The sequence below is a fragment of the Bos grunniens genome, chromosome 12, assembly GCF_055505025.1.
Source record: "Bos grunniens cultivar Pamir isolate PY7600 chromosome 12, Bosgru_T2T1.0, whole genome shotgun sequence".
Classification (NCBI taxonomy): domain Eukaryota; kingdom Metazoa; phylum Chordata; class Mammalia; order Artiodactyla; family Bovidae; genus Bos; species Bos grunniens.
In genome coordinates this window covers 30,002,843-30,018,505 of record NC_141176.1, presented here as the reverse complement: position 1 = coordinate 30,018,505, position 15,663 = coordinate 30,002,843, and the positions used below count along the sequence as shown (strand labels likewise).

Here is a 15,663-nt window from a genome sequence, read left to right as displayed (position 1 = left end):
GTGTCGCCTTGCATGCTGGGATGTGTAGTCCTGGTCGCGGTGCGTGCTGGGAGCTGGCTTTGTCTTGGGAGGCTCTCGGGAGAGGCCGTTGTTTCTCTGCTGCTCTTGCGCGCTTTCTCCAGCTACAGCGTTGTTTTGTTTGCGTGCTTGTTCGGTATCCGCTTCTATTATTGTCTTGATTACGCCACAGCTGGTGAATTATGAATTAGAAGAAGAAATTTCCGTTTCAACTTCTAGTAACAATCCTAGAATTTATGTTAAATGCTCTTGTATTCACCAGCGGCAGGACATTCTTTTGTGGAATAAAATATCAGCGTTTTCGTTTTACTTTTTATAAGCGAATTTTAGGTGTGGCGTAATTTGCAAAGCTATCTGTGGTACCACTTTCTGCTTAATTTTGCTCCATCTGACTTGAACAGACATTATTCTGCCCTGCCACTCCCAAGCCAAAATGATAAGTTTTGCTTTTCGCTTGGTCTGAAACAGCTTTTGTTTCTTTCCCTGAAAAGCTATATCCCTGTTACTTATTTTTTATTAGAAGGTGAGCATTAAAAATGGGGGGAGGGGGGAGTGGCAGTTTGCTGCTATTATCGAATCTTTTATACCTTTCGGTGTCTTTTTAAGTTTGCTTTTTGCCGACTCTCAGATACATAAAGATATATGAAATAGGTAGAAATTTAGACCTGAAGTTAGAAAAATTAAGAGTAAGGCAGTCTAGGGGAGCGGGGAGGATATATGTAATCTTACACCCATTCACCTTCTTGTTTGGCAGAAACCAATGCAACGTTGTAAAGCAATTATCCTCCAATTAAAAAAAAAAAAAAAAAAAAGGCAACAACAGTGTGGCGGTCCTCTAGAGACAAGACTGGAAAGGCCAAGTTTACCTTACAAATAAAGTCAATTGTACCCGTTGGCTCAGACAAGCTAGATAATGTTACATGCTTCAGTTAACTCACCTTCAAGGTGGGAAGAATTTAATAAAGGTGATTGTATTCATAAATTTGAAAGTACAGTTAGCTATATTTATTTTTTGTTATTTTTTGTTTTGCCTCCCCTACCCCCTGCTTTTTTTTTTTCTGCATATCAAAACCTTATATTGAAATCCGTGGGGACTTTCTTGGCTGTCCAATAGTTAAAGACCCCTCTTCCACTGCAGGGGGCACGGGTTCTATCCCTGATCAGGGAACTAAGATCCCTCTTGCCACATGTCATGGCCCCCCAAAAAATTTTTTTCCCTGGAATCATAGCACTTTTGAACAGAAATAGAACTTTGAGATTTTTTTTTTCTTGGTCTGCTTCCCACATTTATATGAGGAAACTGTTGTGCAGAAAGGAGAAAGGAACAGTTCTCGGTCTTTGGAGCCAGAAGAATTTGGATCAGGTTCAAATCCTGGGCAATACTGATATGCTTTATAATATAGCTTACAATACCACCAGGCCTCCTGAAGGTAGACTTTATGGGCATGAATCCTGGCCATATATATTTCTCAGTAATTGCCAGCTCTGTGACCTTGAGATAATTACTAAGCCTTCCTGTGCCCGGCCCTACAGGATATGTGTAATGATTAAAAGGACATGTAAAGCACTAAACATACGTCATTATTGCTTGGTTTTCATTTAATATTCTTCATATTCTCCCTTGGGCTTCAGTTCAATATGGGTAAAATGGACATATACCTATCTTTTTGGGAGTTTGGAAGGGTTAGATATAAATAAAGCATCTAGTTTGGTAGTAGATATTCAGTTGTTGTTGCTTAGCAGCTACGTCTTATCTAACAATTTTGTAGCCTCCCAGGCTCCTCTATCATGGGGTTTCCCAGGTAAGAATATTGGGGTGGGCTGTCTTTTCCTTCTCCAGAGGATCTTCCCAACCCTTTTCTTCTGCACTGACAGATGGATTCTTTACCATTGAGCCGCCAGGGAAGCTCAGATATTCAGAAAGTTGTTGTAGTAGTAATGCAGCTGCTGCTAAGTCGCTTCAGTCGTGTCTGACTCTGTGTGACCCCATAGACGGCAGCCCACCAGGCGCCCCCTTCCCTGGGATTCTCCAGGCAAGAACACTGGGGTGGATTGCCATTTCCTTCTCCAATGCATGAAAGTGAAAAGTGAAGGTGAAGTCGTTCAGTCGTGTCCGACTGGTAGCAACCCTATGGACTGCAGCCTTACCAGACTCATCCGTCCATGGGCTTTCCTAGGCAAGAGTACTGTAGTGGCTTGCCATTGCTTTCTCTCTGTATTAGTAATACTATTCAAGAAAAGCAAGTGCCAGAACTTTGAGCTCAACTCATACTGTTGATGCTGAGTTGTACATTTGTATAGCCCTCTTGTATTTAATCAGCCCACTTATTTATTTATTGAAACAGGTGAATGAGTGGGGGCCATATGAACCATCATATGTATTATCTAATGATGCATTTATGACGTGCTTGAAATCCTTATCATTTTTATTACCTTACTGTATTTTATTTATTTTGATTTATTATGTTTTTTATATATATACAATTTCTCACACTTTTTATTATAGTGTGAGAAATTTTAGAATGAAACCAAATAAAAGTAATCCCAACAGATTGCTGTCATTGTGGATCCAGAGGTAAACAGGGAATGAAGGTGACTTTATCCTAAGTCTGCTGGTGGCTGCCACTGCAGTTAGTGGGTTTTTTCCCCCATATGTGTCTTAAAGAACAAAGAGGGTTTTCAAACCTGGAAACAGAAACAGCTCCCAAAGAGGAACAATGATGAGGACTTCCTTGGCAGTCCAATGGATAAGACTCAGCGCTTCCAATGCAGGGGGCATGGATTCTATGGCTGGTCAGGGGACTAGGATATCACATGTTATGCCACATGGCCAAAAAAAAAAAAAGATAAAACAAAAATTCAAACATTAAGAAAAGAAAAGCCCAAATCAAAATGTCAAAAGATAATGTGCAGTAGATGTAAAGGGCTGTGACAGACTTCCTTGAAAGGAAGGAAGAGATGAGCAAAGAGTGGATATATAGACAGAATAATATACATGAAAGTGCTCATGACTTTCAGCTTTTGATGTGAGCCAGTACATTGTGGTCTCCTCTGTATTCAGCAAGCTGCCGAGTGCTGGAGGTTACAGAAGAAGTATCAAAGTTGTTCTAAATCAGGGTGCCTTTGGTAAAGCTTCTCTGTAATGTCAGTACCTGAAATCTTGTCCATTTCAGTCTCTTTCAGTATCTGCTTTCTAAAGGGTTTATTTTTTTTCCTTCTCATACATTAACTTGAACTTTATTCTTTAAAAATTAATTGGTACTCATAGATTCTATTTTGTCTTGTTTTTAAGTCCATCCTAACGGAGATCAGTCCTGGGTGTGCATTGGAAGGACTGTTGTTGAAGCTGAAGCTCCAATACTTTGGCCACCTGATGCGAAGAGCTGACTCATTTGAAAAGACCCTGATGCTGGGAAAGATTGAAGGCAAGAGGAGAAGGGGAAGACAGAGGATGAGATGGTTGGATGGTATCACCGACTCAATGGACATGAGTTTGGGTAAACTCCGGAAGTTGGTGATGGACAGGGAGGTCTGGCGTGCTGCAGTCCATGGGGTCTCAAAGAGTCGGACACGACTGAGCGACTGAACTGAACTGAACTAAGTCATGTTAGATCACCTAAAAATAGAAATACATGGAAAAATCCTGAAGAAAACCAAGACTATATGGGTTTTTTTTCTTCTAACCTACAAAGGATCATCATATTTTATAACAAATGTGGTGAAGCTAAAACTTAAATCATGGGATAATGCTCATATCTGTCCCTCCAAGCTCTCTGAGACCCGGTTCCCCTGGAGCACACGAGGCCTTTCACATGACCTGGAAGCTTCTGTGCTTGTCTAGTCTATAGAAATCTCTTCCTCAGGTTCCTGGCTAGGCCAGCTTCTTATCACTCTTCAAGGCTCAGTATAAATCTCATCTCCCACAGAAGTTTCTGAATGCCAACCTATAAGCACATCACCCTTCCCCAAGGAATACCCAGTGTTTGTTTAGTTATTAAGGTGAACTTGGCACCAGAGGGTAGTCACTATTTGGCTTGAGCCAATCAGCACATTCATTCCTCTCAACCATAGTCATTGGTTCAAGGGTAAGCATGTGACCTACTCAGCCCAACCAGGTGACTCTCAGTACCATCACTTAGAAAGTAGAGATGGGGGAACTTCCCTGGTGGTCCAGTGGCTAAGACTTCATACTCCCAGTGCAGGGGGCTGGGGTTTGATACCTGTTTGGGGACCTGGATTCTGCATGCCAAAAATAAGAGTGTGCATGCCACAACCAAAGATTCTACATGCTGCAACCAAGACCCAGCACAGCCAAATAATTTTTAAAGGAGAAAGATAGTAGGGATGGGAGCCTTACCTCTCTGCCCTATCCATCTTTGTGCCCTCCACCTCCTCCTGTTTCCTCCAGGCATGATCTTGTGAGGTTATGATGTCACAGTGATGTTACCATCCTCAAAAGGAAGGTGCAGTGTGGAGTTGGATAGACATTGGAACCAGGGGTCTAAGCCCACCTCAAAACCCACCCCACCTCTGCTTTGAGTTCCATGAACCATACATTTCCTTACAGTTTAAGTCAGTTTGAATTGGGAGTTTGTTACCTGCTGACAGGCTTCTCTGGTGGCTCAGATGGTAAAGAATCCACCTGCAATGTAGGAGACCCAGGTTCAATCCCTGGATCAGGAAGATCCCCTGGAGAAGAGAATGGCAACCCACTCCAGTATTCTTGCATGAAGAATCCCATGGACAGAGGAGCCTGGTGGGCTACAGTCCATGGGGTTGCAAAGAATCGGACATGAATGAGCAACTAACACTTTATCTGCTGACAAAAATATCCTAATCTCTGTAAGGGAGGGCTTCCTTGGCTCTATTATCTGAAGTGTCTCCTGCTTACCCAGTTATCCTCTATTGTTAATCCATTTATTTCCTTTCCAGTGTGTACCACAAGCTGCAATTATCTTGCTTATTTATTTATTCATTAACTAATTTTTTTCTTTTTCAATTGTGTGGCTCAGAAAGTCATGACCTTGTTTCTCTTATAAACTTATTAGGGAAAAGGGATATGTATCAGTTTTCCTGTAACACAGGCTTTTTTCACCTGTTGACGTATTAGACCAGATAATTCTTGGGTGTGTGTGTGGGGGGCGGTGTCCTGTGCATTATAGGATGTTTAGGAGCATCCTAGGCCTCTACCCACTAGATACTAGTAGTAGCAACTCTCCACCCCACCCCACCCCAGACTGTCCCTGATTAAGACCCACAGCTGTAAGATTTTATTTAAGCTTCATTGGTTCAAAAAGACATAGTCATTTTTAAAAAATATTTATTTGTTTTATTTGGCTGACCTGGTCTTAGTTGCAGCATGCAGGAGCTGGTCTAGTTGTGGCATGCAAACTGTTAGCTGCAGTGTGTGGAATTGAGTTGCCTGATCTTGTTCCCTGACCCCAGGGATCAAACCTGGGCCCCTGGGAAGCACAGAGGCGTAGCCCCTGGACCACCAGGGAAATCCCCAAAAGGCATAGCCTCAGGACATGTTTTTGAGAGAAAACAAAGCAATGTTTGATTTCTGAACCACAGAGACTAAGAGATGGGAAGAATGATGACCTCATTATGAATGAAACAGGCAACGTCAGCTTGTATTTGGTTCAGTAGATGAGGAGGGGTAGGCTGCCCCCCATTTAGCTACAGGACATGCTGGTTGTTGTGAAAACGTGACCTGTCCACTCCAAGGTGTTCATTTTGACTGCAATTGAGAAGTATTTTCGTGATTATAAATTATTTCCCTCAGGCAAGTATGTATAACTCACCACCTTTCCTTTCCTTAGTTTTTCCTTGCTCTTGAAGTAATAATTTGAATGCTTGCACACTTGCTGAAAATTATTAAATAATCATTTCTGATTACCTTAACCATTCTGCTTTACTAGAAAAAAAGAAAGAAATTTAGCGTTTGAATAACCAGGATCATTGCGGCCTTACATTCTCATTTTTCACCCTGAAAACTAAATTCACATGCCATAAATAGATCCCTTTTTCTCTTTTCTTTGTTTCTTCAACACGTGGGAGGAAAAGCAAAGGAAGAAAGAGGCGCCTGTGTCTGCTGTGTTCTGAACTGTAATGGGGTCAAGTCTTAAATATGAGTCATTTTAGTACAGACTGTTTGGATTTGCCTTGTTGAAAGGAAGCACCTTCCTTTCAACAAGGAAATAACCACCAAAATGTTGGTGGTGTTTTTTTTTTCTTTGAATCAGATAAATTCTGAAACCAGGATATTTCTGTGCTCCAGAGATGTTAGCATTTATGATGGATGCCATCGGTGGATGGCACGTTAAGTTCTTGAACCCAAGGGTGTATTCAGTTCCTCCCAATGAATTAACAATCCACTCAGGAGGGTGGGAGTGGTAAAGTGAATAGCATTTTTCAGGATTTGTTTTTATCAGTCATGTCCGGCTATTCTTACCTCGTTTGTACCACATGAAATGAAATCCCACCTTCAAGACACTTTGGAAGAGCTGGCCACCTGATGGCAAAGTGAAATCTTGGCAAGAATGGATAAAATCACTAACAGTCAGTTGTCTCGTGGTGGACAACTAGAAAAGTGTGGAAGAGAGAACTAAGGGTCATGCAAATTAAAATTACTTTGTGTGCTGTGCTTTGTCACTCAGTCCAGGGGATCTTCCCAACCCAGGGATTGAACCCAGGTCTCCCAAATTGTAGGCAGATTCTTTACCAGATGAGCTACCAGGGATGTCCTTTAATTCCCTTTTAATTACAAAGCATAAAAAGCAAAAAGGGTATTTCTTACAATGCCAGTGTTTGTTTAGTTATTAACAACTAAACCCTGGCACCAGAGGGTGGTTACTGTTTGGCTTGAGTCAATCAGCACATTCATTCTCCTTGACCATAGTCATTGGTCAAGAACACCAGGCTTCCCTGTCCTTCACTATCTCCTGGAGTTTGCTCAAACTCATGTCCATTGAGTTGGTGATGCTATCTAACCATTTCATCGTCTGTCATCCCCTTTTCCTCCTGCCCTCGATCTTTCCCAGCATCAGAGTCTTTTCCAGTGAGTCGGCTCTTCGCATCAGGTGACCAAAGTATTGGAGTTTCAGCTTCAGCATCAGTCCTTCCAATGAATATTCAGGGTTGATTTCCTTTAGGATTGGCTGGTTTGATCTCCTTGCTGTCCAAGTGACTCTTGAGAGTCTTCTCCAACACCGCAGTTTGAAAGCATCAATTCTTCGGCACTCAGGCTTCTTTATAGTCCAGCTCTCACATCCATACATGACAACTGGAAAAACCATAGCTTTGACTGGATGGACCTTTGTCAGCAAAGTAATGTCTCTATTTTTTAATATGCTGTCTAGGTTGATCATAGCTTTTCTTCCAAGGAGCAAGCATCTTTTAATTTCATGGCTGCAGTCACTGTCTGCATTGATTTTGGAGCCCAAGAAAACAAAGTCTGTCATGGTTTCCATTTTTTCCCCATCCATTTACCATGAAGTGATGGGAGCGGATGCCATGGTCTTAGTTTTTTTGAATGTTGAGTTTTAAGCCAGCTTTTTCACCCTCCTCTTCCATCCTCATCAAGAGGCTCTTTAGAATGATGAGGCACTCCAAAATTATTGCACCTTCCTTCTGGCTGCCTTCTCCATCAGCAAGCGCAAGGTTTAAGGTATGTTCAGGGGAGCAAATGCTTCCAAAAAAAACCAGTATTGCTCTTAGGAATCTGGTATTGCTGACTAAGGACCCTGAAACCAGCTATTTAAATTGTGAAATGTTAAGTGTGTTATTCCTGAGGCAGTTTGTAAATTGCTATTTTCTTTTCTTTTCTTTTTCTTCTTCTTTTTTGGGGGGAGCCTCACCACAAGGCTTGCAGAATCTTGACTCCCCGACCAAGCACTGACCCTGGCAGTGGAAGCACCACCTCCTAACCTAGATTGCTGGGGAATTCCCTGTAAACTGTTATTTTTCATTAAACAAAAAATAAGGACACTCCACAAATACATTATCGCACTTTATTTTATGCTAGCAAAATGTCTCCTCTGAGGAGTTCACCATTTATCAACTCTTTTCATTTTTTGATGGTATAAATTCTTCCCCTTTGTCAATTAAAGACACTTGTCATCCAGCTCTACAAGGATTCAGTCATTAACCACTGCAGTTGCTGACCTTCAGTACATCTTGAAAGTTCAGGATAGAGATCAGGATGAAGCCCTCTGTGCTCTGGGAGAACTGGCAGAACAGGCCTTACGCACAGATATTTTTCAGGAGAAAATTTCATGAACCCAATTTCTTGCATCTTCTCATACTTAGAAAAGCACTAAAATCATTAAGGTATCTGTGCCTAGTGACTAGCAGTAACCTTTTATCTACCAAGATATGTGCTTAGTTGCACGTCCCCCTTCTTGAAAATCACATGAAACAGAGCAGGACCCTACGGTTCTCCCCACCCTTCCCATGTCTTCAGCCTGCCTTTTGTGTGTAGATAAACTTTAGCCAAAGAATAACTTTAATCAGAGAAGTGAGAAAATGCAAAAAAAAAAAAAAAGGAAAACATTCCAACAAGATTAAATAATTAGAGTTTAGTCATTAAGCATAGTCAAGCACTTTCGTCCCTCCTAAGGGCTACAGATAATATTCTGAGCCATGTCCTGTGAACTTTCTTATGGATACTGAAACCCCCATCAGGCAGAGAAATTAACTACATGATGACAAGACTGTGGACACGACATAGCTGCCACTATTCTGAGAGCCGGCCTCAAAGAAATGGGAGCAAACCGACCCCGGAACTAAAGGCTAACTGTACTTAAAACAGGATGCTGCTGCTCAGGCCACCGATGACTAATTTCAAAATGACTGTCAGAGCTGACTGTGCTGTTTCTGCATGCAGCCACCTCCCTCCAACTATAAAAGTTCTTGCCCGGATTGTCTATGGGAAGGATCAGCCTTTGTACAGGAGTCCATGGACTCCACTGGTGACAGGCCTCTAAACTAAAGCAAACTTTCCTTTCCACCAGCCAGGCCTCTTTATTGGCTTTTGAGCTGTGAGTAGACGGCTCCCCACTTTTGGTAACATGCTAAACTCCCCGCCTTTTACCTACTGGGAGCCGTTCCTCAGAGCCCTCTGAGTGGGTGGCTCCTGGGCCTATATCGTCCTCAGGAAGCCCCCAAATAAAACTGAAACTCATAGCTCTCAGGTTGTGCGTTTTTATTTCCGTGGACACCTTTGTCTCTGAAGGGAGGGGACAGAGTCAGCCCAAGGCAAAAAGGAAAGTCTGTCTGTAGCTCCTGACTCCTGCTTTTCTAAACCTCTCTCCAGCCTCCTCACCTACTATGGGTTGTATCTCCTAACTGTCCCAGAATGTAGGTCCCTGACCACCTGTGCCAAGGTTCTCAAGCCCCGTATACATGTCCTGTTCCCGTCTGATTTTTTCTTGGCCTTACAAGGGCTTGAGGGGCCGAACCGGCAAAAGGCAACCCCCGTCCCATCTTACAGCATCAGCTATTAAAAAAAGTGCCCCCTTTCTCCTAGAACAAACCACAGCAGACCGTTTCCCCCGCCTCCAGCCCTACACCGGCTTTGTTTCGTCTTCCAATGGTGAGGTCACCTCCTGAGGAGAAGTAAGACCAATCTCGGCTTATTACCACTGGGGCAGAGATGAAAGAAAGGACGTTTTTGTTTCTCGAGAGTAAAGAAGCCCCAGCCTTACTGTTGTGACCTATGACATGTCCTTGAGGATGGTGTTTGTCCTTGAACAGAATCAGAACTCTTCCTTGGGCAGAGTAAAGTGTGTCTATGAGTAAGGAAATGAGGGGATGCTTGGCTGCGAAGTGGGGAGAGGGGACTCCAATACTGAGGAGTCCTGGGCTATTTCCAAGAAGCGTTCCATGTACCTTGTTGACTTTTTTTTCTTCTTTTTTTAAATTTTATTTTTAATTGGAGGACAATTACTTTACCCTTGTTGACTTTTTTCAATAAGATTGGGGCTCCGGGACATTCATCACAATGCAATAAAACTGATCTGGTCAGACCTTTGTGCTTTAAATATGTCTTTACAAGTTACATAATGAAAATGCCTGCTAGTATGTAATCTGACGTGTTTTCTCCTAACTAGTTGACTCTGCACTGTTAGCTTCACCTATAGTGGACAAATACCTTCCTCCTGCAAGGCCTTCACTTCCACTTTGGACTAGAGATGTGGGGATGAAAGACCTGAGACCTTCCTGCTCTCAGGAAGCTAAAGCAGAAGAAGCTCTTAGAACAAGGTCCAGAGTCTGGCCAGCTGGGCTATGGATTCAGTGTTACGGTGAGGCATTTCAAGAAAATACCCTAGGCCCTGTGTCTAAGGTCTTTCTTTGAGATTGGAATGAAAACTGAGCTTTTCCAGTCCTGTGGCCACTGCTGAGTTTTCCAAATTTGCTGGCATATTGAGTGCAGCATTTTCACAGCATCATCTTTTAGGATTTGAATAGCTCAGCTGGAATTCCATCACCTCCACTAGCTTTGTTCGCAGTGATGCTTCTTAAGGCCCACTTGACTTCACATTCCAGGATGTCTGGCTCTAGGTGAGTGATCACACCATCGTGATTATCTGGGTCATGAAGATCTTTTTTGTATAGCTCTTCTGTGTATTCTTGCCACCTCTTCTTAATATCTTCTGCTTCTGTTAGGTCCTTACCATTTCTGTCCTTTATTGAGCCCATCTTTGCATGAAATGTCCCCTAGGTATCTCTAATTTTCTTGAAGAGATCTCTAGTCTTTCCCATTCTATTGTTTTCCTGTATTTCTTTGCATTGATCACTGAGGTAGGCTTTCTTATCTCTCCTTGCTATTCTTTGGAACTCTGCATTCAGATGGGTATATCTTTCCTTTTCTCCTTTGCCTTTCACTTCTCTTCTTTTCTCAGCTATTTGTAAGGCCTCCTCAGACAACCATTTTGCCTTTTTGCATTTCTAAGGTCAGATGAATCTGGGGTAAGAGCTGGCATTTACAGCCTCTCGTGGGCAAATTACTTAATCTCTGTGAAATCGTACCTGAAATGTGGCTAGGAAACCTACCACACTGTGGTTGTGTGGAGACCAATTAAGTAATACAACACAAGCAAAGTGCCTGCCAGCAAAGGGAGCCCGCTGAACGGCAGCTGTGGTTGTTATTGCCTTAATGACCTAATCTCCTGTCACCTAAGACACATCCTCGCTTCCTGCCTCTCAGAATCCTGCCCCAGCACAGCATGCAACAACATGTAGTTTCCCTACCCTCATCTTTCACACGGAGAAGGCAATGGCACCCCACTCCAGCACTCTTGCCTGGAAAATCCCATGGACGGAGGAGCCTGGTGGGCCGCAGTCCATGGGGTAGCTTAAGAGTTGGACAAGACTCAGCGACTTCACTTTCACTTTTCACTTTCATGCATTGGAGAAGGAAATGGCAACCCACTCCAGTGTTCTTGCCTGGAGAATCCCAGGGACAGGGGAGCCTCGTGGGCTGCTGTCTATGGGGTTGCACAGAGTCGGACATGACTGAAGCGACTTAGCAACAGCAGCAGCAGCAGCAGCAGCATCTTTCACAGGGTGCCGCCTCTGTGGCATTGCTGCCTAGACAATCAACCGTCAGGGATTTGTGCGCAAGGTACTGCCTCTGGGGATGAGGAGAGAGACCACACACCCCAAGGCCAAGCAACCCAGTCCTCCTGCACATCATGGGAGAGGATCCAAGACTGGCAAAAAGCCCCCCACATCACAATAGGGTTCTTACAATTTTAACAAATAAGCAAACGTTCAAATTTCAAATTTTATTTTGCCTTGTGGTATACAAACCTGCTCATTTCTTCCTGACAACAGTTATAACAAACAGCAGTAAAATGAGCCTGAAATGGATATGAACTCATTTTGCTGGAAATAGGCGATGACCTGGTCCCATGTTTGATTTGCCAGCCTTGGGACCTCTCCAAACACGTGGTGTGAAGACGAGGTATTAGTCCAGTTGCCTTGAAGGTCAGGTCAGCGAGCACAGAGGAAGAGGGTGCAGTTGAAGGGATCAGATGCTCCGCAGGTTACAGGGTGCTAAATGATGGGCTGAGATGCTCAGCACAGATCCATCTCTTCCAGGAACCAGGATTCCAACTGTCATACACTTTAGTCCCTTTGTTATTTACACCCTAGAAAATATTCCTACAATGTAATACATGCTTATGTATGTATATATATATATATTCATATATATATGTATCTATTTTCAGAGTGAGAGAAAACAGAAAAAATAAGAGGAGACTTTTGACTAAGGAAAAAAAAGTCACAGATTTCAAAAAGTTCGATAGATCTGTGTTAATATCGTCACAGATAATTCAAAATCAGAGAACTAGATTTTATTAGGGAGTTTTAAATGCCTCCTTTCTGCTGTTGAGAGATTCCTAAGAATATTCTGAATGTCATAGATTTTAACTTTGTCAGTGTCCTGGAAAGATTTTTTTTTTTTTTTAACATTTAATTGTATTACATTTCTCTTAAAGCCCTTTCCCCACTGTTATTTTCTAAGACATTTCATTTCTGCTTCACAGGTCACTACGGTGATACTGATACATTTTCTAAAGGACTATTACAACACCATGAACTGCATGGACTAGTCAGCCACCCTGCTCAGCACTGGAAATGCAGACATTCATCCATTCATCCAACAAATATCTGTGGAATTCCTTCCAAGTAAAGCCATTGTGGAAGACTGCTAACAGTTGATTCAAAGATCATTATCAACAAAAAAGTTTTTGTCTGCCTGCTGGGGCAAGGGATGCAGGGAGGAATAAGTGAAAGGCTACAGGGAAGTACGGGTGGAACCAAGGACTTAGGGACCAGAAAGAGAGCTATGCTCAAACCTCAGTCTTCCTGTGCGACCCCAGGAAGCAGTGTAAGCTCTCTGATCCTCAGTGTCTTTATCTTCAGAATGTGGATCCACCATCATTCATACAACGAACCTGCCGACTATGTCCTAGGTACCGGTCCTTGTCAAATTCATTTACTTACGCTCTCTCGTTAACTGCTGACCCCAGTGCTCCGAGACAACTGGCCATGAGGTACTCAACAAATGCTAATTTATGTTCTCCTGTCCGTCTCACCTATATATTCATTTAATAAACTTTGAACCAAGCCCTGTGCTAGGAAGCCCTTGGTTTAAAGAAAAAAGAGATAAAGTCCACACCTCAAGCTTCCCAATCTAGTTGGAGACACAATCCATAAACCCATAAATCATCCAGTAATCATTGTACTGAGAGCACTGTGCATGGAACCTTATTGGGAATGGAAGTGAGGCACCTAGCCTGGCCCGGGGCTAGGGTGTGGAGTCGGGGAGGAAGCAGGTGGCCCTGAGCCGAGGTGAGGAGACTGGAGGATGGATCCTCCCTCTTTCTGCCAGATGTGGAAAACCAGTACTTGTGAGAACCAGCAGATTCAGTTCAGTTCACTTCAGTTCACTTCAGTCGCTCAGTCGTGTTTGACTCTTTGCGACCCCATGAATCACAGCACGCCAGGCCTCCCTGTCCATCACCAACTCCCGGAGTTCACTCAAACTCACGTCCATTGAGTTGGTGATGCCATCCAGCCATCTCATCCTCTGTCATCCCCTTCTCCTCCTGCCCCCAATCTCTCCCAGCATCAGAGTCTTTTCCAATGAGTCAACTCTTCGCATAAGGTGTCCGAAGTACTGGAGTTTCAGCTTTAGCATCATTCCTTCCAAAGAATCCCAGGGCTGATCTCCTTCAGAATGGACCGGTTGGATCTCCTTGCAGTCCAAGGGACTCTCAAGAGCCTTCTCCAACACCACAGTTCAAAAGCATCAATTCTTTGGCGCTCAGCTTTCTCCACAGTCCAACTCTGCCTTGACTAGACGGACCTTTGTTGGCAAAGTAATGTCTCTGCTTTTCAATATGCTATCTAGGTGGGTCATAACTTTCCTTCCAAGGAGTAAGCATCTTTTAATTTCATGGCTGCAGTCACCATCTGCAGTGATTTTGGAGCCCCCAAAAATAAAGTCTGACACTATTTCCACTGTTTCCCCATCTATTTCCCATGAAGTGATGGGACCAGATGCCATGATCTTCGTTTTCTGAATGTTGAGCTTTAAGCCAACTTTTTCACTCTCCACTTTCACTTTCATCAAGAGGCTTTTTAGTAACTCTTCACTTTCTGCCATAAGGATGGTGTCATCTGCATATTTGAGGTTATTGATATTTCTCCCAGCAATCTTGATTCCAGCTTGTGCTTCTTCCAGCCCAGCGTTTCTCATGATGTACTCTGCATATAAGTTAAATAAGTGGGGTGACAATATACAGCCTTGACGTACTCCTTTTCCTATTTGGAACCAGTCTGTTGTTCCATGTCCAGTTCTAACTGTTGCTTCCTGACCTGCATACAGATTTCTCAAGAGGCAGGTCAGGTGGTCTGGTATGCCCATCTCTTTCAGAATTTTCCACAGTTGATTGTGATCCACACAGTCAAAGGCTTTGGCATAGTCAATAAAGCAGAAATAGATGTTTTTCTGGAACTCTCTTGCTTTTTCGATGATCCAGCGGATGTTGGCAATTTGATCTCTGGTTCCTCTGCCTTTTCTAAAACCAGCTTGAACATTTGGAAGTTCACGGTTCACGTATTGCTGAAGCCTGGCTTGGAGAATTTTGAGCATTACTTTACTAGTGTGTGAGATGAGTGCAATTGTGCGGTAGTTTGAGCATTCTTTGGCATTGCCTTTCTTTGGGATTGGAATGAAAACTGACCTTTTCCAGTCCTGTGGCCACTGCTGAGTTTTCCAAATTTGCTGGCATATTGAGTGCAGCACTTTCACAGCATCATCTTTCAGGATTTGGAATAGCTCAACTGGAATTCCATCACCTCCACTAGCTTTGTCCATAGTGATGCTTTCTAAGGCCCACTTGACTTCACATTCCAGGATATCTGGCTCTAGGTGAGTGATCACACCATCATGATTATCTGGGTTGTGAAGATCTTTTTTGTACAGTTCTTCTGTGTATTCTTGCTACCTCTTCTTAATATCTTCTGCTTCTGTTAGGTCCATACCATTTCTGTCCTTTATTGAGCCCATCTTTGCATGAAATGTTCCCTTGGTATCTCTAATTTACTTGAAGAGATCTCTAGTCTTTCCCATTCTGTTGTTTTCCTCTATTTCTTTGCATTGATCACTGAAGAAGGCTTTCTTATCTCTTCTTGCTATTCTTTGGAAGTCTGCATTCAGATGCTTATACCTTTCCTTTTCTTCTTTGCTTTTTGCTTCTCTTCTTTTCAAGCTATTTGTAAGGCCTCCCCAGACAGCCATTTTGCTTTTTTGCATTTCTTTTCCATGGGGATCGTCTTGATCCCTGTCTCCTGTAAAATGTCATGAACCTCAGTCCATAGTTCATCAGGCAGTCTATCTATCAGATCTAGTCCCTTAAATCTATTTCTCACTTCCACTGTATAATCATAAGCAGGTTACTGCTTCTGAACTTCGGAGAAGGCAATGGCACCCCACTCCAGTACTCTTGTTTGGAAAATCCCATGGATGGAGGAGCCTGGAAGGCTGCAGTCCACAGGGTCACTGAGGGTCGGACACGACTGAGCGACTTCACTTTCACTTTTCACTTTCATGCATTGGAGAAGGAAATG

At 43.1% G+C, this 15,663-nt stretch overlaps 1 long non-coding RNA gene across 1 annotated transcript; it reads left to right on the top strand.

Annotated features, from left to right (window-relative positions):
• Nucleotides 1-26: 26 nt before the first annotated feature.
• Nucleotides 27-3,671, top strand: LOC147361584 (uncharacterized). Its single transcript, XR_015138122.1, has 2 exons — nucleotides 27-541; nucleotides 3,311-3,671. It is a non-coding gene; the product is annotated as an uncharacterized LOC147361584 (long non-coding RNA).
• Nucleotides 3,672-15,663: the final 11,992 nt, after the last annotated feature.